The following is a 24,848-nucleotide window of genomic DNA, read 5'->3' on the forward strand; positions in this document are numbered from 1 at the left end:
AAAAACATGATAAATAATTCTTTACAGGGTGCATCTGAGTGAAAAACAGTTTTGCTGCTTTCTGTACTTCTGTAAGAGTAATTTCATATAGACTATTAAAATTTTTGGTGTTATTTGAAAAAATGAATTGATTTCTGTTAAGGAGAGTGGCATACATATATCATGGAAGGATGTCTGGTTGACAAGACTCTGTGAGATTCTGTGTAATGGAAGAATGTACTTATCAAATGCACATGCTGTATCTCTCTTACACACACACACACACACACACACACACACACACACACACACACCCACACCCACCTCATTACATCCAACCCAATAAAGGGTACTGAATAGATAGATGGTAGTAAGTTTGGGATAATTAGAATAGTCAGTGAACTGAGAAATTAGAATAGATCATTCTTAGCTGAGCTACATGTTTTCGCTTGCATGTTAGAGAAAATAAAAACTAGTCGAAATGACTCTTCAACCAGCTTGGTAGTGGTTGGAAGCTTGGTATTCCAAAATAGATGAGAGACTTGTTAAATAACAAACGTGTTTAAATTACTATTCAAATTGCAAAAAGAGCAAAGTAACTCTTGACTACATGTAAAGTAAGTGTAAGATACATCCCCTCATATCTCTGCAGCCTTTGCCAGGTCTTTATCTCCCCAGAAACATTTTCGTCATTTCTGAAGTGGGATCACCCAACTTCATCCCCAAGACAGGCTTCTCTCTCTCAGGGGAGCCCATTGGCCCCTACACACAGAAAACGCCTTCATCTCGTGCTCCATGTCTGCCGAGGTCTGTGATTGCACTTAAAATGATGAAAGGATCTTGTACCTGATCTGTCACACAGACACACACTCATGGAATTTTACGTGTTTTGAAGGAAAGAAAATTCTCTTATTGTATTTCCTGCATTAAACAAGGTGACTCCATACGTTTTTGGTATTATTTGGAATTAAATGAAAAGTATTAGTTTCTCAGACAAGTTAAAAAAGTCCTGAATGTGAATGTAGTGCATAATGCTTGGCACAATTTAGCGTTCAGTAAAGTGTGGTGTTTCTATTTGCGTTTCCAAATGGCACCAAATAATCAAATCCCAACTCAACAAGATTTCATGGTAAGCATCGTTCTGCAAATGAAATGAAAGTAGAGGCATCCTGGGCGCACAATTCATGAATGACACAAAGACCTGGATTCCATAGGAGATTCTGGATATGCTAAGATTTGGGGCGGCATTTGGCACAGACTAAGTGTAAATTCCTATCATGCACGTCATCTCCATCCTCATCACCTCCGCCCTTGTCTGGTCGATAACCACTATCAACTTACCAATAAATACCTATGACTTTTACTTTATAAGTCTTTCATCACCATTGAGAACTGAGGCTCAGTGTCAACTCAATGACGGAATACGGGAAGAACTAATTCTAATGATAAGGTAGGTGGCGGTGGGTTGAGGAGAACCTACTCAACTCATGAAAGATTTTGACTTCTCTTCAGAAAACAGACAACACCTGAGAAAAGGAAAGACAGTATTTTTGTCCTTTGTGGCATCTTCCCTGGGATTCAGAGACCTGGCAAGGCAATAATTCAGTTCCTCACAGGATCTACAGTGGAGTGAGTGACACTGTAAATGTTTAGAAACAAATGTGCAGGGCATAGGGCCAAGCTAGTGGTGGTGTGGTGCATTCTGAGGGGTAGAGAATCCCAGAGCAAACAATATCCCCAAGAGGTAGACAGGCAGAGACTTGGTAACAGAGACACATGAAAATCTCGGGTTCCGTGTGCTCAGATCGCTTCCCTGCACAGAAGTAGTGGGTGGAGGCTGGGGGCTGGCGTGGCTGTGTGCATGGAGAGCTAGAAGACACTGGTAGAAAAAAGCAGCCTGCTTACTGCATGTTGGACTTGGGAATTCAAGTGGGGTGCTTGCGTACTGATCTGCTGTTCAGCAGTAGTTTTGAGAAGATTCAACCATGAGTGATCAAAAAATCAGGGCCCAAAACTCATTTTTTCATCTCAGCAAGTTTCAAGTATTATTCCCCATTCAAAGCCAAGCATAGAAATCAAGACACACACACACACATCAAATAGAACCTATAAAGAAGTACTATAAAATATATAAGAACAGACAAAATGGAAGAGTAGATTTACAATGAACATATAAATGTTCTGACTTTCACTCGAGAAATTACAAACTCAGCTCTACCCCGGCAATAGGAACACAACAGCAATCACTGAGTGACAACCAGGAGGGCAGATGATGGTCCCAATCTGGAGCCCACATACCCTCTCCCAAAGGGAGACCAGAAGAAACCAGCCCCTGCTGGTTGTTGCTGATATGGCCCAGGTCACCCAGTGAGGGTTTTCAAATAAAACTAAATCTCCAAATTTTTTATGGGAGCTCTCTCAATGTTTTTAATATTGTGTGTGCCAAATAAAACATGTCTGTGGGCCTTATGTGGCCCAGGAATTCCAAGATATAACCCTATTCATGTACCAAATAAGAATGTATTAAAGATTTATATCTAAAAATGTTAGGAACACGAGGTTTTAATCACCATAATGGTAGCATTTTACCTTCGGACTTTGACGGAACAAGGAGGCAAAATACAAACAAGCAAACAAACAAAAGCAGATATATGTTATGTATATATAAAATTTAAGCCAAAAATGAAATCTTGCCATTTGCAACTATGTGGATGGAACTAGAGGGTATTATGCTAAGAGAAATAAGTCAATCAGGGCACCTGGTGGCTCAGCCGGTTAAGCGTCTGCCTTCAGTTCGGGTCATGATCTCAGGGTCCTGGGATCGAGCCCTGTATCGGGCTCCCTGCTCAGGGGAGTTTGCTTCTTCCTCTACCCTTCCTCCCTGCTTGTGATCTCTCTCTCTCTCTCTCTCTCTCTCTCTCTCTCTCTCTCTCTCTCAAATAAATAAATAAAATCTTTAAAAAAAAAAGATACCTTAAAAAAAAAAAAAGAAAGAAGTCAATCAGAGGAAGACAATTATCATATGATCTCACTGATATGTGGAATTTAAGAAACAAAACAGAGGATCATAGGGGAGGAGAGGAAAAAATAAAACAAGATGAAACCAGAGAGAGAGACAAACCATAGAGACTCTTAATCACAGGAAACAAACTGAGGGTTGCTGGAGGGGAGGGGCGTGGAGGGATGGGGTGTCTGGGTGATAAATATTAAGGAAGGCACGTGATGCAATGAGCACTGGGTGTTATATAAGACTGATGAATCACAGGCCTGTACCTCTGAAACCAATAATACATTATATGTTAATTAAAAAATGTAGACCATAATCAACTACGTTCATCTTAGAAATGCAAGTTCAGTTCAACAGTAGGACATTGTAAGTGATATAAAATAAACTTTTAACAGCAAAAGAGCAGGTAGCAAAATTCAATATCCATTCCAGTTCCAAAATAGTGCTGTGTGAGGCCTGAGGCATAAATAAGAGGATCGGTTACTGGAAAGTCTGATTTCAGGTCAGTTAGCAAAATGCCCCCATCTCATCCCAGCACCGAGACGCCTAACCAGTAGACAAAACATTGCAAAGTCTTTTAATAGAAATTTGCCCCGAAATACTCCTATTATATTCTTCCGAGTTATTCTCCTGCCTCCTGGGTAATTACCTAAGATGAAGCTGCTAATTGACAAGACTTGCTCATATAAAGAGAGCTCTCAATTAGCGTTTATTGTTTCCGTCTCAAATGTAAGTAAAACCATTGGATTACTTAACGAAATCCTTGTGATAAGGAAGTCTCCAAGATTAACTACAACAGTCCATCACAGGAGCAATTGATACTGCAGGAAATAGCCGAGACCCAAAAAGAAAAAAAAAATGTCTATAGAGACATTTAAGAAGACAAGTTTCAAGAAGAAGGCTCATCCACAAAGTAAGAAAAAGATGCCATACAAAACTGAAAACAAAACAACACTAGGAAATTAAACTATGATTTAAGAGATTTTTAAAATATTCAGTAACAGTGGTAGGAGTTTGAAATAAAGGAATTATCCTAGAAAATGGAATAAAAATCAAAAGCATGGAAAATATGAGTAAAAAGATAAACAATATGAAAAATCATTCCAAGAAATTGCATTCAATTTGCACTCAATTCCAAGAACTGCACTCAGGGAAAGAGCAGAAAAAAATAGATGGGGAAGTGATAAAAAATCTAACACAGAATAACTTCCCAGAGCCAATGATCAGGAGTCAGAGGTAAAAGAAGACCAACGAAATGTCCAACAAAATGAATGAGAAAAAAATCACATTGAGTATATCATCACAATAATTGAGAACAGCAAGTTTAAAGAGAAGTTCCTAAAATTGCTAGAATAAAAATCACCACAAAGAGACAGGAAGGAGAAAACTATCAAATTTTCCCATTTCTAACAACAAAACTTCAAGTCAAAGGATTCATGCTTCAGGGCTGTACCTAAGAAAAACCTCTAACTTAGAATTTTGTTGCAGCAAGACCTTCAGTGAAATAAATTTTAAGAGCAGATAAATTTTCCAATTATAAGGACTCAAGTTCATTCCTACTCATCTTCACTTTTGAATGTGCTCTTTGGAATTAAGGGATAGTTCCCCAAATGGAATCAATAATGGATGCATGTAGTAGTAATCCCTCCCAGAGTAGTGAGGAGGGACCATAAAACAATAGCAGACAGATAATAAACACAGAGAATTTAGAAAGCCAAGGAGAACAGAGGACTCCAAGAGACAGTTATATTGAAAAGAAGGTGTATAAGATTTTTGACACTCTATTTTAGATTTTATAATATCTAATAAAACAATAAAGGCGGATGATACAGGGAAGAAAAAGTAACTACTCATGAATGATGTAGTATTTACAGTAATTAGAGGCAGTTCTGGAGAAACAAATGCATACACACCACCAGAAGGTGAAAACTATCTCTCTAATTAATAGATGATAGATTGATGACTAGATAGAGAGACAGATGACTAGATAAATAGGTGATGGATGGATGGGTGGACAGATGATGGATGGATGGAGAAAGACAGATACAGTGATATAACTCAGAATAAGAGAAGCTATTGATTTATTTATTGTAGCATTATTGACAATAGCCAGGGTATGGAAACAGCTCACGTGTCCATTGACTGATGAATGGATAAAGAAGATGTGAGATATATATAGTAGATAGATGTAGAGAGGTAATGGAATATATATATAATGGAATGTTATATATATCATATATAGTATGAATTATATATATATTACTCAGCCATAAAAAAGAATGAAGTCTTATTTTTTTGCAATGACATTTATAGAGCTAGAGAATATTATGCTAAGTGAAGTAAGTCAGTCAGAGAAAGATAAATATCAAATGATTTCACTCATATATGGAATTTAAGAAACAAAACAAATGAGCAAAGGGAAAAAAGAGAGAGAAACAAATGAAGAAACAGACTCTTAACATAAAGAGCACACTGATGGTCACCAGAAGGGAGGTGGATGGCGGAATGGGTCTTAGAGGTGATGGGGATTAAGGAGTGCACTTGTGATGAATAAGGGTTGATGTATAGAATTTTTGAATCACTGTATTGTGTGCCTGAAACTAACATAGCATTGTATGTTAACTGAGATTAAAATAAAAACTTTAAGAAAGAGAAGCTATTGAAAAAGAGTAACAATTGTTTAACCATAGGAATAAGACTGTTTACCTGTGAAAATTTTGGTTTTGAATCAGAAAAACTATTATAAACCCTAGTAGAGCAATAAAGTCGAAAGAAGTGTAGCTTCATGGAGGGGCACAGAAAGAAATAGAGGTATGTTAATTTCATTATCTTTCTACCAGAAAATCAATCAATAGTGTCTGATATTGAAACCCAGCTTTAAAAAGCCAAGAGTGGGACTCCCAACTCAAGTATTTGTGTAATACCTTTTTGCTTATCCTTAATAGCATATGCTATAAATCCACATCTCTTGCAGTAAGGGAACGTTTATCTGAAGTTCAAAAATGCCTTTAGGTTCACTTTTTCCTTCTTCTATTAAATTCAACTTGTATTAAACTGTATACCATTAATTTAGAAGCAGCATGTTTACTAGTGAATTTATTAGTAAAAATTCCTGACTTAGTAACTGTTATATGTGTAATTCCACAACAGGGATTTTTTATGTGGGGATATCATTCTCAACTTTGCGATGTCATCAACTCCTTGAAACTTTTTATTTTACACAGCATATTACTAAAGTAAATTCAAGTCCAAGACTTTAGTCAAAGGTTCCCTCCAACTAGCGAGATACACACACACACACACACACACACACACACACACACACACATGGGTGTTTAGGTGTTTTCTGAGGTTAAGCCATGCACGTGATTCTATAATTTTAGGTAAATGCAGCGCTGACAAAAATCCCAAAGTCATAAAGACAAAGCAGGTTCCATAACTCCTAATTCTAGACTTATAGAATTGGCCAGTAGAAATGTCACCAGTTGTAACCTTTACTATCAAGTGAAAGATTGACAACTCTGACTGCATACAAATCTACAACTTGTGTACAGACAGCAACATCACATACAAAAGTAGGACAAGTCTTCCATATATGACAATACGGCCAGTCCTAAAAGCAAAATGTCATTCCCACTGTAAAATACTGAGAAAATGCTGGATAATACTTTCAGATTTTTTAAAGCATGGCTAAGTCCTGTCCATACAAAAAGTTTTCAATTTTCAAAATTTCCAAAACCAAGTATCCAGAAAGGTAAACCAGCACCTTGTCCCTCCTGTTGCTATGGGACCTGAATTAACACCACCTGTGCGTTTTTCTTTTTCTTTTGCGGTAGTATAAATTGAGCTAACTTTATGGAGGTTGATTTGGCAGAAGCAATCAAAATTAAAAGCAGAATTCTACTTCTAGATTTATCTACTCATGCAGGTGCACACAAAAACACCTATAAGGATTTTTTTTAAAAATAAAACACACACAAAAAGAAACAAATACATGCCCATCACTAAGGGTATGAAACTATAAGTTAAAGAAGAGCCATTTTACACAATTATAAGTACGGGGCATCTAATAAAAGGATGGGATGAGCCTAGGGTGCTGTCATGAAATACGGCCAATGAGTGTTAAATAAATGTCGTGTGAGCTCATTAATAAGTGTGCACATGTTCTCCTGCAAATAAATAAATGTACAACATGACTATCATTGTGAAGAGTGGTTACATCTTAGAAAGAGTAGATGCCATTTTGCAACATGACTGCAATGATCTTTTTAACAAGTTTAAGAAAATCAAAATTTTTTATTTGATTTTTTTGGGGGTGCAAATTCAAATTAATCAGGATCAGTGCTGAAAAACCTGTGCCCCTTGTCCCTCCTTCTGTTTTCTGTTACCTGAGACAGTGACAGACAGAAGCACTGAATATTAAACCCCATTCAAGAAGAAAATTCTGGGGGAAACGTGTTTGTAGTTTAAGAAAGTAGAAGTTCAAAGTAAAATAGTATGTATATAGTAGAATGTTGAATACAGAAATCAACAAAATTCAAAGCTTTATGTATATATATATATATATATACATATAAAATTTGGATTCCAAGCAGAAAATAAAAAAAAATTCACATTCATTTAATTTCAGGTCCTGAAGCGGTGTGCATATCCAACGTCTTATTAAGCATCGAGGCAATGGGGAAGACTTTTTACTCATCAGCCTGGCTGAATCATGCCAACCGCCCATCTCCCCGGCCCCTAAGAGCCCAGTGGGCGTGATAGGGGATGCTGGGGACCTACACACCCACATTTCAAGGTACACAGACATGCTTTCCATCTGAGTCTTGCTACTTGCAGGGGCTCCTATCTGCCAAGCAAGGAAGCATGGAGGCAGCAAAGTGCCTGGCCAGGACACTCTGCTCTCGGGACCTGTAGACCTCCCTCCCCTTGCAGGTGTTCTGGAATTCCCCTTGCCCCATTTTCTGTCTTTCAAGGCTTTCCTCCTGCCCCTCCAGAAAAGCCAGCGTAATATCTCCGATGGGTTTAGTTTTTATAATAGATGGGGAGAGACAGATTGCCTTTGTTTTCGTCCCAGCCCAAATCCCCAGAGGAGGGATGTAAAAAAAGAGTGACGAAGCCTGGCTGCTTGCTCACAATGAGGAGAAAGAGGAAATTATAGGAAGTACCACAACAATGTCCTATTTCAATAACTTATTTTGGCCACATAAAGAAAGCAGATTTAAGCAAGTCAAATTGAACCACAGTGAAAATGCTAACGGCCAGAAGGCATGAGAGAAAACCAAGATTTGTTGTCTAATTTAAGAGCAAATTTGAAGGCACCTGGGTGGCTCAGTCTCTTAAGCATCTGCCTTCAGCCCAGGTCATGATCCTGGGGTCCTGGGATCGAGCCCCAAGTCGGACTCCCTGCTCAACGGGGCGCCTGCTTCTCCGGAGACTCTGCCCTTCCCCCTGCTCACGCGCGCACGCTCTCTCTCTGATGTTCTCTCTCTCCAAATAAATAGGTGAAGTCTTTAAAAAAAAAATCAAGTTTTAAATAAAATCGTAGCATCCAGTTAAAAGAGAAAGGCAAACAAGCTTTTGAAGCCAACAAAACAAACTAAGACAGATGATTTCAAACCTGCAGTCCATCAACAATGCTACTTCCCTGTGTACAAACGTGCTCAGCATGTGGTCCCTGTTTTGGGGGGCGGAGGAGGGTCACAGAGCAGCAAGAATGGAGCCCAGGGCACTGCTCTCTGCCTCATCCACCCTGCCTGGGGCTGTGCCATCGGAGCCAGGGATGTCCCGGCTCCCAGAGTGAGCCGCGTGCCTGAACAGATCAAGTCCACTGAGGTGCCACGGAGTTCTGCTGCAGCGCCTTCCAAGGCAAGGTAATTTTCAAGAAGAGTAATCGTTTTTACCTTTGCATCTTCCCCACACTGCACAATGTGAGCTGGAATATAGAACTTGCTCTCACATTTCACCACTCTGATGAAAAAATCTAAACAAACAAACACGATTCACCAATACATTACGGGAGAGGACCAGGGGGAAACGTCTCTGGTTTTGCTGTGAGGAGAAACAGAAAACGGGGGAGGGCGGATAGTGAGAGGTGCAATCGAGACAGAGAGAGGGTTTGGTCTCGCTTTTGTCTTTCTGCTGGGTCAAGAGAATTAAAAGCGCAAGTGATGTTGGTGGCGCAATGTCACAAAGGAGGAAAACCGATAAAGCGGAAGGAGGCAAGAGCAACTAGCACAGAGCCCTTGAGCAGGTGGAGGAAATGATGCCTGCCTGCTGGTGGAGAGGACACCTGAGAACAGGCGACCCAGAGCCTGAGCACCTGCGGGGCACTGAGCACCCTGGGGATAGCGGCTCCAGGACAGTCTCTTCCAGGTGCTCTGGCTCTCTGTGCAGTGGGGAGCGAGAGCACCAGCCACAGGTGAGGAAGTGGGAGAGAGAAACGGGCCAGCAGTTCCACAGATGCTCACGCCTCCTGGGGGTCCTTGACCCTACACACTCCTCTTTTCCGTCCCCAACCTCTTTCTCTCTGCTGACTCCTCTTCTGTAGAAGGACATGTTGGAGCCGGTCCCACCTTATTTTTTTTAAAGGTTTTATTTATTTATTTGAGAGAGAGCATGCAGGAACAGCGGGAGGGCAGAGGCAGAGGGAGAAGCTGACTCCCCGCTGAGCAGGGAGCCCAACTCCATCCCAGGACCCCAGGATAATGACCCGAGCCCAAGGCACCCACTGAACCCACTGAGCCCCCCCAGATGCCCCGCACGTCCCCCTTCAAACAACAAAATCAGTTCTCCAGGTTTTAAGCACTTTGGCTGCTACTAATCTCCAAGCTAATCATTTGAAAATTGGACGAGATGGTGATTATTTAGGGAAAATGAAATATTTAAAGTCGACCTCAGGAAATACGTAAAATCTAAAAGAGAAATTACCAAAGAAAAGATTTAAGAAAACAGGCAACTAGCTAACTCTTTTGAATAAAGTAATATATCATAAAAGCCCCCATCTTGATCAAGGCTGAACATCTAACTGATAGAATTCTACATTATTCCTGATAACCTGACTTCTGCAAGGAAGTCAGGTTATAATGCCCTTTTCTCTGTAAATTAATCCAGTCGATCTCTTTTGCCTCATAGATAATCTACAAACTCCTTTTATTAGCATACACACAAAAAACCCTTAATGAACTAGCTCTTGCCTGCCTCTTTTCTTCCTACCCTGTACATTTTATTATGCTTCAAGCGGGCTGAGTAATTTGTGTTTCTCTGACCTTGACATTTTCTGTCCATTACATCATAAGTAATTTCTCCCCTAGAAAGTTCTTTCCTTTCTCATCCTGCTAAATGCTAACTCATTCGTCAAGACTCAAGTCTGGTGTCCATAAGCCCATGAACTTAAATCCAACCTCTTACTATTTTGTATGCACCTCGATTTCTTATTTTTTACTCTTTGAGGATAATTGTCACCATTCAGTAGATTGACTTCTTTAAAACAGTGATTTTGTTTTAATCATCCCTGTAATGACCAGAGCAAAGCACGATGCCTGGCCCTTGAAAGCAATGTGTGGAACAAAGTAAATTAGTCCTCCTGCCTCAATATACCCCCCCTTGGAGCTGTCCTTTTATCCAGGGCTTTTGTGTGGCACTTAGCAGGAAAACATCCCATATAAGTCTGTCTTGGCTGATTTATTTGCCTTTTAGGGCACAACATTAATATAATCATAATAAAAAGCCCTAAAGATTAAAATTACACTATAGGGCACCACTGGAATGACATTTTGTGGTTGATAGAATCAAGTGCATAACTCAAGCCATTAACTGAAATCTGCTAGCCCCGCCTTGCCCACGGGAAAGTGTGCGGTGCTGGAGAAGGCAAAGAGAAAGGGGTGGCTTGGGGTTGGAAGAAGGGCTTGTTTGTTTCTGCTGCTTATTTTTATTTCTTTATATTTCTGGTGGACGCATTGCCTTTGTATTCTCTCTGTGCATGTCAGCAAGTCTCAGGTTGAAGAGAGAGCTTTACTGATGGGGTGAGCAATGTTTCTAACGAGGAGGCCACCCCACAGAGGAGGAATTTTCCCCCTCTCGCCACTCTCCATGGTTAGTGAACATTGCTGCTGCCTGGGATGGATTGCTTTTTACCAGCTCCCTATTAAAGCCGACTGCACTTAGTTTGATAACATCTATTTCGTTCCCAGGAAAGTGGAGTAACTACACCATTTTGTACTAACTATTCTACTATAATCATTGTCCTTCCCTTGCGAAGAGGGACGAGCATGCTTCCCATACATAATTACCCCTCTGTCCCAGGCAGAAGAAATTACTTTCTTGCCATAGTCCCAGGAGAGAAACAGTAAACACATTCTTTAATCAGAATATGGTACAGCCTAATATTTATTAGTAATTTGTTTTTTGCTGATTTGATTACCTATGCACACCCTTAAACACCCAGGCAAACGAATCAGTTTGACAGGAAAAATCAGTTAACCTAATTGTTTGTCCCCGATTCACTGGAATTACCATGGGATAGCTTTGGAATATTTGGTTTTAAAAGAAAGGAATGAAATAAGGTCAGTCAATGCCCTTTCTTTATATGGAACATAAAGGATTGTCATCATTACAATGTTTGCTTTTAGACGGTTGACCCAAGGATCACCTACTCATGCGCTAACTTATAATACAACTTTTTTAAAAGAAAATAATACTATGAGAGTGAACTAAGGTGAAGTGACACATTTCTATTCAAGACTAAGTCCATTTGATGGGCTAAATGCTCCAATCAAAAGACACAGACTATCAAATTGGATTAAAAAACAAGACCCATCAATATGCTGTCTGCAAGAGACTCATTTTAGACCCAAAGACACCCCCAGACTGAAAGCGAGGGGGTGGAAGACCATTTACCATGCTAATGCACACCAAAAGAAAGCTGGGGTGGCAATCCTTATATCAGACAAACTAGATTTTAAAACAAAGACTGTAATAAGAGATGAGGAAGGACACTATATCCTACTTAAAGGGTCTATCCAACAAGAAGATCTAACAATTGTAAATATCTATGCCCCGAACATGGGAGCAGCCAATTACATAAGGCAATTAATAACAAAAGCAAAGAGACACATGGACAACAATACAATAATAGTGGGGGACTTTAACACCCCCCTGACTGAAATGGACGGATCATCTAAACAAAAGATCAACAAGGAAATAAAGACTTTAAATGACACACTGGACCAAATGCACTTCACAGACATATTCAGAACATTCCATCCCAAAACAATGGAATACACATTCTTCTCTAGTGCCCATGGAACATTCTCCAGAATAGATCACATCCTAGGTCACAAATCAGATCTCCACCAGTACCAAAAGATTGGGATTTATTCCCTGCATATTTTCAGACCACAGTGCTTTGAAACTAGGACTCAATCACAAAAGGAAAGTCAGAAAGAACTCAAATACATGGAGGCTAAAGAGCATCCTGCTAAAGAATGAATGGCTCAACCAGGAAATTAAAGAAAAGTTACAAAAATTCATGGAAACCAATGAAAATGAAAACACAACTGTCCAAAATCTTTGGGATACAGCAAAGGCAGTCCTAAGAGGAAAGTATGTAGCAATACAAGCCTTTCTCAAGAAACAAGAAAGGTCTCAAATACACAACCTAACCCTACACTTAAAGGAGCTAGAGAAAAAACAGCAAATAAAGCCTAAACCCAGCAGGAGAAGAGAAATAATAAAGATCAGAGCAGAAATCGATGAAATAGAAACCAAAAGAACAGTAGAACAGATCAACGAAACTAGGAGCTGGTTCTTTGAAAGAATTAACAAGATTGATAAACCCCTGGCCAGACTTATCAAAAAGAAAAGAGAAATGACCCAAATCAACAAAATCATGAATGAAAGAGATCACAACCAACACCAAAGAAATACAAACAGTTCTAAGAACATATTAGGAGCAACTCTATGCCAGCAAATTAGACAACCTGGAAGAAATGGATGCATTCCTAGAGATGTATCAACTACCAAAGTTGAACCAGGAAGAAATAGAAAACCTGAACAGACCTCTAACCACTCAGGAAAGTGAAATAGTCATCAAAAATCTCCCAACAAACAAAAGCCCAGGGCCAGATGGCTTCCCAGGGGAATTCTACCAAACATTTCAAGAAGAATTAATACCTATTCCCCTGGAACTGTTCCAAAAAATAGAAATGGAAGGAAAACTTCCAAACTCATTTTATGAGGCCACCATTACCTTGATCCCAAAATCAGACAAAGAGCCCATCAAAAAGGAGAATGACAGACCAATATCCTTGATGAACATGGATGCAAAAATTCTCACCAAAATACTAGCCAATAGGATCCAACAGTACATTAAAAGGATTATTCACCATCACCAAGTGGGATTTATCCCTGGGCTGCAAGGTTGGTTCAACATCCGCAAATCAGTCAACGTGATACAATACATTAACAAAAGAAAGAACAAGAATCATATGGTCCTCTCCATAGATGCAGAAAAAGCATCTGACAAAGTACAGCAGCCTTTCTTGATCAAAACTCTTCAGAGTATAGGGATAGAGGGTACCTACCTCAATATCATAAAAGCCATCTATGAGAAACCTACAGCGAATATCATTCTCAATGGGGAAAAGCTGAGAGCTTTCCCCCTAAGGTCAGGAACGCGGCAGGGATGTCCACTCTCACCGCTGCTATTCAACATAGTATTAGAAGTCCTAGCCCCAGCAATCAGACAACAAAAAGAAATCAAAGGCATCCAAATCGGCAAGGAGGAAGTCAAACTCTCCCTCTTTGCAGATGATATGATACTTTATGTGGAAAACTCAAAAGACTCCACCCCAAAACTGCTAGAACTCATACAGGAATTCAGTAAAGTGGCAGGATATAAAATCAATGCACAGAAATCAGTGGCATTCCTATACACCAACAACAAGACAGAAGAGAGACAAATTAAGGAGTCGATCCCATTTACAATGGTACCCAAAACCATAAGATACCTAGGAACAAATTTAACCAAAGAGGCAAAGGATCTGTACCCAGAAAACTATAAAATATTCATGAAAGAAATTGAGGAAGACACAAAGAAATGGAAAAACGTTCCATGCTCATGGATTGGAAGAACAAACATTGTGAAGATGTCAATGCTACCTAGAGCAATCTACACATTCAATGCAATCCCCATCAAAATACCAACCACTTTTTTCAAAGAAATGGAACAAATCATCCTAAAATGTTTATGGAACCAAAAAAGACCCCGAATAGCCAGAGGAATGTTGAAAAAGAAAAGCAAAGCTGGCGGCATCACAATTCCGGACTTCCAGCTCTATTACAAAGCTGTCATCATCAAGACAGTATGGTACTGGCACAAAAACAGACACATAGATCAATGGAACAGAATCGAGAGTCCAGAAATGGACCCTCAACTCTATGGTCAACTCATCTTTGACAAAGCAGGAAAGAATGTCCAGTGGAAAAAAGACAGTGTCTTCAACAAATGGTGTTGGGAAAATTGGACAGCCACATGCAGAAGAATGAAACTGGACCATTTCCTTACACCACACACAAAAATAGACTCCAAATGGTTGAAAGACCTAAACGTGAGACAGGAGTCCATCAAAATCCTAAAGGAGAACACAGGCAGCAACCTCTTCGACCTCAGCCGCAGCAGCTTCTTCCTAGAAACATCGCCAAAGGCAAGGGCAGCAGGGGCAAAAATGAACTATTGGGATTTCATCAAGATAAAAAGCTTTTGCACAGCAAAAGAAACAGTCCACAAAACCAAAAGACAACCGACAGAATGGGAGAATATATTTGCAAATGACATATCAGATAAAGGGCTAGTATCCAAAATCTATAAAGAACTTATCAAACTCAACACCCGAAGAACAAATGATCCAATCAAGAAATGGGCAGAAGACATGAACAGACATTTTTCCAAAGAAGGCATCCAAATGGCCAACAGACACATGAAACAGTGCTCCACATCGCTCGGCATCAGGGAAATCCAAATCAAAACCTCAATGAGATATCACCTCACACCCATCAGAATGGTTAAAATTAACAAGTCAGGAAATGACAGATGTTGGCGGGGATGTGGAGAGAGGGGAACCTTCCACCCTGTTGGTGGGAATGCAAGCTGGTGCAACCCCTCTGGAAAACAGTATGGAGGTTCCTCCAACAGTTGAAAATAGAGCTACCACACGATCCAGCAATTGCACTACTGGGTATTTACCCCAAAGATACAAATGTAGGGATCCGAAGGGGTACGTGCACCCCAATGTTTATAGCAGCAATGTCCACAATAACCAAACTATGGAAAGAGCCAAGATGTCCATCGACAGATGAATGGATAAAGAAGAAGTGATATGTGTATAGAATGGAATATTATGCAGCCATCAAAAGGAATGAGATCTTGCCATTTGCAATGACGTGGTTGGAACTGGAGGGTGTTATGCTGAGTGAAATAAGTCAATCAGAGAAAGACATGTATCATATGACCTCACTGATATGAGGAATTCTTAATCTCAGGAAACAAACTGAGGGTTGCTGGAGTGGTGGGGGGGAAGGGACGGGGTGGCTGGGTGATGGACACTGGGGAGGGTATGGGCTATGGTGAGCGCTGTGAATTGTGCAAGACTGTTGAATCACAGACCTGTACCTCTGAAACAAATAATGCAATATATGTTAAGAAAAAAAAAAGAAGAAGAAGAAGATAGCAGGAGGGGAAGAATGAAGGGGAGTAAGTCGGAGGGAGAAACAAACCATGAGAGACTACGGACTCTGAGAAACAAACTCAGGGTTCTAGAGGGGAGGGGGCGGGGGGATGGGTTAGCCTGGTGATGGGTATTAAAGAGGGCACGTTCTGCGTGGAGCACTGGGTGTTATGCACAAACAATGAATCATGGAACACCACATCAAGAACTAATGCTGTACTGTATCGTGACTAACACAACAATAAAAAATTTAAAAAATAGAGTAAGTCCATTTGAGAGTATACAGCTTGTGCTCCCATATTTCATTGTTTCATTTATGTAAAATGTTCTGAACAGGCAAAACTATGGAGGGAGAAAGGAGATTCGTGTTCGGAGCTCAGGGGAGGACAAGGTGGGTTGCTGCCAACTGACAGGTGGTTCTTTTGAGGGTTTGAGACTTCTCTGGAATTTGATGGCGGTGATGATTGCACAACTCTGAATATACTAAAACCACCTCATTGTACACGGGAAAAAGGTAAATTCTGTGACATGTGAATTATATCTCAATAAAACACGGTATGGAGAGATTATATCTATGTTGTATTTCAGTTTGCCTCTGTAGTGAAAGCTCAGTAATTCTTTTCTTCGACTATGTTCATTGTTTTAAGGCCAGAAACATCGTTTTAAGGCTTATATTATTCTTATACTATATTAATTATAACTTATTCAAATATTCTTATAACTTTCGACTACCTTCACCTACTTTGCCCCACTCCTCACCTCCTCACCCCCCACCTCTGGCAACCGCCAGTCTGTTCTCTGTATCTGTGAATTTGGGTGTTTTAGATTCCACAGATCAGTGAGGTCATACAGGATTTATCTTTCTCTGACTTACTTCACTTAGCATAATGCCCCATTGGTTTCCATGGCTGGATAATATTCCATTGTGTACATATCACAATCTCTTTACCCGTTCATCTGTCGGCAGACACGGAGGTTGTTTCCATGACTTGGCTATTAGAAATAATGCTGCAATGAACATGCAGGTACAAATACCTCTCTGAGAGAGCGATTTTGTTTCCTTCAGCTATGGACTCTGAAGCGGGATTGCTAGATCATATGGTAGTTCCATTTTAAATTTTTTTGAGGACCCTCCATACTGTTTTCCAGAGGGGCTGCACCAGTTTGCATTCCCACCAACAGTGCACAAGGGTTTCCTTGTCTCCCCATCTTTGCCAACACCTGTTATCTCTTGTCTTTTTAATGACAGTCATTCTAACAGGTGTGAGGTGATATCTTATTGTGGTTTTGATTTGCATTTTCCTGATTGTTAGTTACACACAGCACCTTTTCATGTGCTTGCTGGCCATTTTTATATCTTCTTTAAAAATTGTCTATTCAGTCCCTCGGTCCATTGTTGAACTGTTTGAGTTTTTGTTATTGGGTTCTATAACTTCCTTACATATTTTGGATATTAACTCCTTATCAGATACATTATTTGCAAAGATTTTCTACCATCCCATAGGTTGCCTTTTCCTTTTGTTGATGGTTTCCTTTGCTGTGTGACTAACGCTTTAATTTCTAGTTTTCCATCAGGTAATTTGCCCTTGAATAAATTTGCAGAGACTCTAACCTACAGCTTCTGTAGACTCTTCCTGCAGCTATACTTTCAGTCCTGTCTGGGTCTCGGACAGAAGAACAGGGGTCTGAAAAGACAGCCTGCATATGACCCTGTCCACCGCTATACCACCTCACCTCTCAAATCCCTGCAAAGCACATCTGATTCCCTTTTCAACTCCACATTTCCCAGAAAAGTTGATCTCGGAATCTTTTTGCCCCCGAAGAACACCTACTCTGCATCTCTGGCGGCACTCGTTAGGAAACACTGCTGCACTAGCTGATGCTCTTTCTGAGGATAAACGCCTTTGCTCTACTATGAGGAACTGACTCATGTCTAGCCTTAATAAATAAATACTAAGAAGTGATGGTCGTGATTCTGTTGAATATGTTTTCTTTTAATTCAGAGAAAACCTAAGCAAAGCAAAATAATAAATCCATATAAAAAAAGGGAATTCAAATATTGACCAAGAACATCATTTGGTATTAACACACAATGAAGTCTAATCTATCCTTGATTAAAGAGGGCGGGTGTATATTGTAGGATTTTTACTAACGTGTAGAAGCTATGCTTGGGCCTTTTCTTTAAGAATTTAGATAAAAATAGTTTCTTCTCCAGGCTGAATTTGAATACATTATAAAAATAAAAGAATAATTGTCTTTCATACAATGAATTGCATTTACATTTCTTTTCTTATCTTTTCTGTTTTTTTTTTTTTTCACCAGAGGACAAAATAGATGTTGGATACAGGTTTACAAAAAAAACTGATGGCTAAGGCCAGTATTGATTATGATAAAATCCATTTTTTCAGCAGCTCATAGAGAGAGCTGAAGAAAAATATATTCTACATAAGATAGAAAGTACAGCCAATCCAGCAAAGCTTTATCAGTCTGTGGATAAAAAGGGGCTGATTATTTTGCAATTGCTGGACTTTGATGTGTGAATGTTTTATATACACTTTAAAATCTTTGCTTTAAATTCAAATGAACAGGAAACCAGACGTACCTTATCTAGTCGTAAGAACATACTAATGTTTAAAGTGTTTCTTTTTTATCTTTTCCTCTTTATCTTTTTAAAAATTATTTTGTAATTAATATTTCAAATGCTTGGCTTGTCAAAAGTCTTACACATGAGAATTTAACAATTTTAAGTACAAAGCGTTCTAAGCAATTTATAGTCAAGATACTTATCAATAATAGTCACAACAGGCTTATTCAATCTTTTATCTTGCCTTCTTGGTCTCCAAGGAGAGCCAAGGTAAATATGTCATTCTTGATCTTTCACACCTGCATCTACAAGTACAAACTTGCACATCGCTGGTCAGGGGTTACATGATACTCACCACACCTTGTAATAAACTGGTTCAAAAATAGTTTATAAGTGTAGAAAAATCCCTGCTACAGAATACTTTAAAGAAAATGTCTAAGTGATAATTCAACAGTAGATTATTGATTTGAAAAAAGCTAAAAATAAGTGAGTGGTATAATTCATTTGGGCATGAAAGTCTTTTCATTGTGTAAAAATAATCATTGTTTCCAGTATATACGCAGTATAAGAAGACTTGATTTAAAGCAGAGCAGACATAATGCTCACATAATTTACCTGGTGCTAAATCATGCAAACATAGCATAATAAAAGGAGGGTCCAAGGGAGATTTGTTGGTTGGTTGGTTCGCACAATATTTATTTATTATTGTTAACGCTGAGGAAAGTCATCCAAGAGCTGAGGTGCAGACGGAGTGGAGTTACTTCTCTGGGAGAAAGCTCTGCGTAAGCAGTGACTGGAAGAGTGGGGACCCACCGCTACGGGTCAGCACACAAGCCTCAGACCCTCTTCCAAGACAACGTAAGATTTGCGGGGAAAGAATTTGTCTGTCTCATTCATCACAGCATCCACAGAGTCTAGAAAAGTGTCAGGAACGTATTAGATACTCAGCAAGTATTTGTGAAATTAATATCTATTTTGAGCAAGTTAATTAAAAAAATTAAATTACTTTTGTTTTTCTGTTATGTAAATACATTTTAGAAGCATTGGATAGAGAACTTCAATGTGAAGTCCCTCTGCTGGAAATGTTGTCCAAAGCTTGACTTTCCTCTGAGCCCTTGACTCTTACTCTAATTGCTCTTGGTGTGGTTTAAAGATTGTTGCGGCTCATGTGAGACATCAGCTGCCTGTGTTTACCCACATTTTTCTTGAGTGTGGAGCCAACATTACTAAAAATTATGTAGTTTTGAGATGTTTTCAATCAACTCTTTTTAAAAAATGCTTTTCTTTTCTCTTTCTTTCTTTCTCTTTCTTTCCCTTTCTTTCTTTCTTTCTTTCTTTCTTTCTTTCTTTCTTTCTTTCTTTCTTAGCACAATAGTATTTGTTCTACTTGTGCCCATGGCAGACCAATAGAGAATCAAAACTCCTTTTTTGGCCATTGTACCTTTTAGCACTATTAAATAAAATAATTTTCTACTCATTTAAAAATAAATGGGTAGTTAATCCTTATAAAGATCATTCTGGCTGCAGAAACCATTAGAGCTGTGTATAGTTTCCTAAGATTTAGTGCTAGTTGCATTCAAAGGGCCATCTCATTTTTGGATATATGTGTGTATGGTCTGTTGGTTCTAATGCTGCTGACTTTTAGTATTTCCTAATTCAGAGTTAGCGCAGTCACTTCAATATATCTAGTTGGTGGCTGTAAACTTTCCCGTAGGACTTAGCTGCGAGTGATTCTGCAAAATATGGTTTCAGCCCTTCTAACCCTTCTGAACAGAAGAAATCTACAATGGCATTGCGGGGAGCCAACCCAGGCACCAAATGCATTTGCCAACTGTCAACCAAAAGATGTCATCACCTTGTGTCCAAGGCAAGATGAAAAGGGCAAGGCCAGGCAAGCCCTGTCTGTCCTTTAACCATAGAAATGAAATATTTCCTAATACCAGCACCCCTCCCAGGAGCACACTGCTCATGCCTCATTGCTCAGAAAGACTCCCAGGCCACATGGAGCTGCAAAGGCAAGCAGGGAGAATTCTGAAATACTTCCATTAGTCTGTGTCTACTTCTGCCTCCTGAGCTCAAGTGCCAGTGAGGAATAAAAGTAATAAAGGATACTTTCAAATATTCCTGCTTCTAGAGATGAGGCACTCTTCCTGAAAGGAAATCATTTGATAACAAATCAGTCCTGGTAACAAAATTCATCCAAGAGATGAATGACAACGTTGGATTAAAGGATCAACGGTGAGCACTAAGTCCATTTCAGTCCCAAAGTAAACGCACAGCAGGAAATACAGGGTATAAATAACAGGACACCATGTCAGCCCAACGTGGAGTTGGAAGGCGAGAGCAGGGGAGACAGCTGTGCTCGGCATTCTTTTCTTTCTTTGTGGGGAGTCCAAAGAACTACCTAAATCTCATAACTTAATTAATAGAAGTTTAAGAGCACAAATAAGTCCCTAAGAAACAAAAATTATAGTAACATAGTCAATTTTATTAATGACTGTAATTGCTTTAATTTTCTTATCCGGTAATTAGGGGAAAGCAGAGGTGAATATATCATTATTTCTTATTATTGTTCACCAAGATCCACTGGCCAAGCTTCCTTTAAAAAACTGCACATGTGTTATTAAAATTTAAAAAGGAATTTTCAGGACAAAATAAACTCAGACTCAAATCCTACGAAACATGCAGAAGGGAGATACACACATCCAAACACATGAAATTAAAGACATAGAGACTTGGGGGCGCCTGGGTGGCTCAGTCAGTTGAGTGACTGACTCTTGATTTTGACTCAGGTCATGATCTCAGAGTCCTGGGATTGAACCCCGTGTGGGGCTCAGTATGGAGTCTGGTTGAGATTCTCTCTCCCTCTCCCTCGGACATGCTCTCTCTCTCTCTCTCAAATAAATAAATAAATCTTTAAGAAACAAAAAGCCCCACAGAGACCATGAAGTAAACAAGAAAGAAAGAATGGAAGAATCCTTCAAAAGGAAATGGGAAAGAAAATGTAAGAGAAATGATAAAATGGAGATCAGACTTTCCTGCCCTTTCAATAAATGTAAATGAAAATGACACAAACTAACTAAATGGAAATGTTTCTGTTTTGATAAAAAAACAGAAGCCCAATCTATATGCACAAAGCAATGCGGTCTAGAGTGTACTTATAAAAAAATTGTTGGACATAAAGAAGAGGAGGAGAATTAACTGATCAATGTACACAAAATGAACTGAGGGATCATGAGATTGTGTTTGAAGGCAAGGCAACAGTACTGAAAGACAGAGCCACTTTCTGACGATTAACGTTCAGTCCCGAATAGAGCCCTAGAGCCACCATGAAGCCAATGGCACCAGTAAACTGTATTCCAAGCAAAGGTCTCTCCCAAGCGTTGTATCCTGGACTCTGACGTATGTGTGACTTACTGTGATGGCTGCAGAGGGTGAAGGAGACAAATGCCAGGAGATGGAGCCTAGGGCCATTTGAGGTCAGAAGTCTGGTGGGAATCCCTGAATAGAGTCAGCCCCAAAGGGTTGGCATACATTCTGTGAATGAAAACAAGTCAGTTGGCCACACCAAAGAGGACAGGAAGGAAACTTAACTGCATCACTTACTTCAGCCTTGAGTGACCATATAATATATCTTCCCCAGACACTATAATTTAACAGGTTGGAAGGGAAAGGAGATTCTCTGATGATCTGTAACCACAACCTCATTCTTCAGCCAGTTTTCTTTTTTTTTTTTAAAGATTTTATTTATTTGACCGAGAAAGCACAAACAGAGGGAGAGAGAAGGAGAAGCAGGCTCCCTGCTGAGCAAGGAGCCTGATGTGGGACTCAATCCCAGGACCCTGGGATCATGACCCGGGCCGAAGGCAGCTGCTTAACTGACTGAGCCACCCAGACATCCCCTTCAGCTGGTTTTCAACACGAGTTAACACTACCTATAAGTCTGTTAAAAATTTAGGCAGATCATCTAACTTAGTCATCCCAGGTGGATGACCCCAGGAGAATGATGGAACAAATATCATCCCTCTTTGGAGGAATGCAGCCTTAAACTAGGCCCCAAAGAGCTTTCACAGATAAAGTGGAATACGAAGTTAAGGACAAATGTCAGAAAACACACAGGAATAAAATAGAGTTTGAAGGAAAACAGAAGGAAAAACTCAACTGTAGAAAGAGATTCTTATCCAAACAATGAAAATAATTCTATAACAAGTCTATGGAAAGAGAGACAAAAAGAGACGTATAAATGCTCCAATTAATTACTAATCCAGAAATTCTATAACTAATTCACAAATTCAAGAATTGGTCATTTGCATAGCAGCCATGAAGTGATCAGCCTAATCAAGATTAAAAAGTACAAAATAAAATAAAATAACAATAAAGAGATACAAAATAAATGCATGTGATTTCACGACATTGGAATACAGCCACTTTGGAGCAACACTTTAGTCGTTTCTACAAAACTAATCATATTCTTACCGTAAGATGCAGCAATCATGATCCTTGATGTTTACCCGAAGGAGCTGAAAACATCTATCCACAAAAAGACCTGCACATAGAACTTTATAGCAGTTAGTTTATAGCTTTATTCATAATCACCAAAACTTGGAAGTAAGCAAGATGTCCTTCAACAGGTGAATGGACATATAAACTGTCGTACATCTAGACAATGGAATATTATTCAACGCTAAAGAGAAATAAAGTATCAAGCCATGAAAAGACATGGAATCCTACTCGCATATTACTAAGTGGAAGAAACCAATCTGAAAAGACTATGTACTTTATGATTCCAACTCTATGATGGTTTTGGAAAGTTTATGGAGACAGTAAAAAGATGAGTGGTTGCCAGAAGTTAGCAGGGAGGGAAGGATGAACAGCAGGAGCACAGAGGGTTTGGGGGCATGAAATAGTCTGATACTATAATGGTGGATACACACCATTAAGTGGGGAAGGCGATGTAGATCTGGGGGTAGGGGTCTAATGAAAACCTCTGTATATTTCGCTCAGTTTTGCTGTAAATCTAGAAGTGCTCTAAAAAAAGTAAGTCTATTAAAAAAAGTCTATGACTCCAAAGAAAGAAATTGCTCAAAACAAACAAACAAATACAATACAGACATGTCTGACCTGCATAAGGAAGCAGCCTGAAGGGTTGCCCCTGGCCAAATCTAGGAGTGGACTCTACTACAAGACAAACAAAACAAAAAAGATTTTTCAAAGAACATTATTGCGACATCTGACAAATTTGGAATATACGTGAGGGATTAAAGTATTCTATCAAGATTAAATCTTCTGAATCTGATAACTATACTGTGGTTACATAAGAGAAGGAGAGACTGTCCTGTTCTTAGGAAATACCCTTTGAAATAGTAAAGGATCAAGGAGCATGATTTTTCCCTCTCAGCCTCAAGGAGCTCTGAAAAACAACAAATTGTAGCATTTGTTAAACAATGAGCAGATCTGGCTAAAGATTATTTGTAAGTTCTTTATGTGGCCTTCAACTTTTCTAAAAGTATAAACCAATTTCAAAATAAAGCCAAAACAAAAATGAGGAAAAATCCCCTTGTTTCCATTCCCCATGTGATGGAAAGCACAGAGCAGAACCCTCCAGGGTGGAGCTGAGCTCACAGTTCGCTGCATCAATGTGGGGGTTTCATCTACACAACTTGGCAACTCGTGCTCCCGATGAGGGGCTGGGAAGCCAGCCCTGCTGCAGGTGTGGACCCCAGGCATGTTGTGCTTCCGGTGCCACGGGGGTGCTATTCTGCGGATGGACACCCCCTTTCTTTAGTCCTTGCGTATCCAGTGGAATGGATCAGTGTTTAGATGAAGGAAAGGAAATAAAATAGCATAGAGCCCTGCACACAAAGTGCATGTGAGCAAGTGTGTGTGTTTAATGCTTTTTTTTTTTTTTAAGTAGACTCCACACCCATTATGGAGCCCAACCAGGGCTTGAACTCACAATCCTGAGATCAAGACCCGAGCTGAGATCAAGTGTCAGATGCTTAACCGACTGAGCCACCCAGGTGCCCCTGTTTAATGCTATTTCTTTATCTTTCTTGGTTTATGCATGCTGGTTAGACATCACCTTAACCTAGTTAACAACCTGTGATTACCTGATGGCAGCTAACCAGAGATGAAGACAGAATCATGAAAAGAACTTAGTCTTTCTGGGACTCCCAAATGCCAACCCTTCAGCTGTCCCAGGTACATCACAGTGATTTCTCAGAGTCACACATTTTCCTGGAGCCATTAGCCCCCAGGTGGACGTTTCTAGCCCAGGTCAGTGTACTCGAAACAGGATGTTGCAGGGTTTTGGCAGAGGCCCTAACTTCTAGGCATGACACAACAACGACTTGCAGAGAACGTGCATGGGCTAACAGGAATGCTTAGAGATTGTAAAGTGTTTCTGCCAGCCCATCGTCCACCTTGTGGATAAAAAGGAGATGAAATTGAAGATTCCAGAAAGTGAGAACATTGTTGCATTTCTGTGGCCTTTCTCTCCTTACCTGTGTGAGGGGGGAAGGGGGCTTCCCCTTGCCCAACACCAAATGAGAGG

Source organism: Eumetopias jubatus, unplaced genomic scaffold, assembly GCF_037043125.1.
Source record: "Eumetopias jubatus isolate StellerSeaLion01/CBP00866 unplaced genomic scaffold, mEumJub1_p1.0 scaffold_3, whole genome shotgun sequence".
Classification (NCBI taxonomy): Eukaryota; Metazoa; Chordata; class Mammalia; order Carnivora; family Otariidae; genus Eumetopias; species Eumetopias jubatus.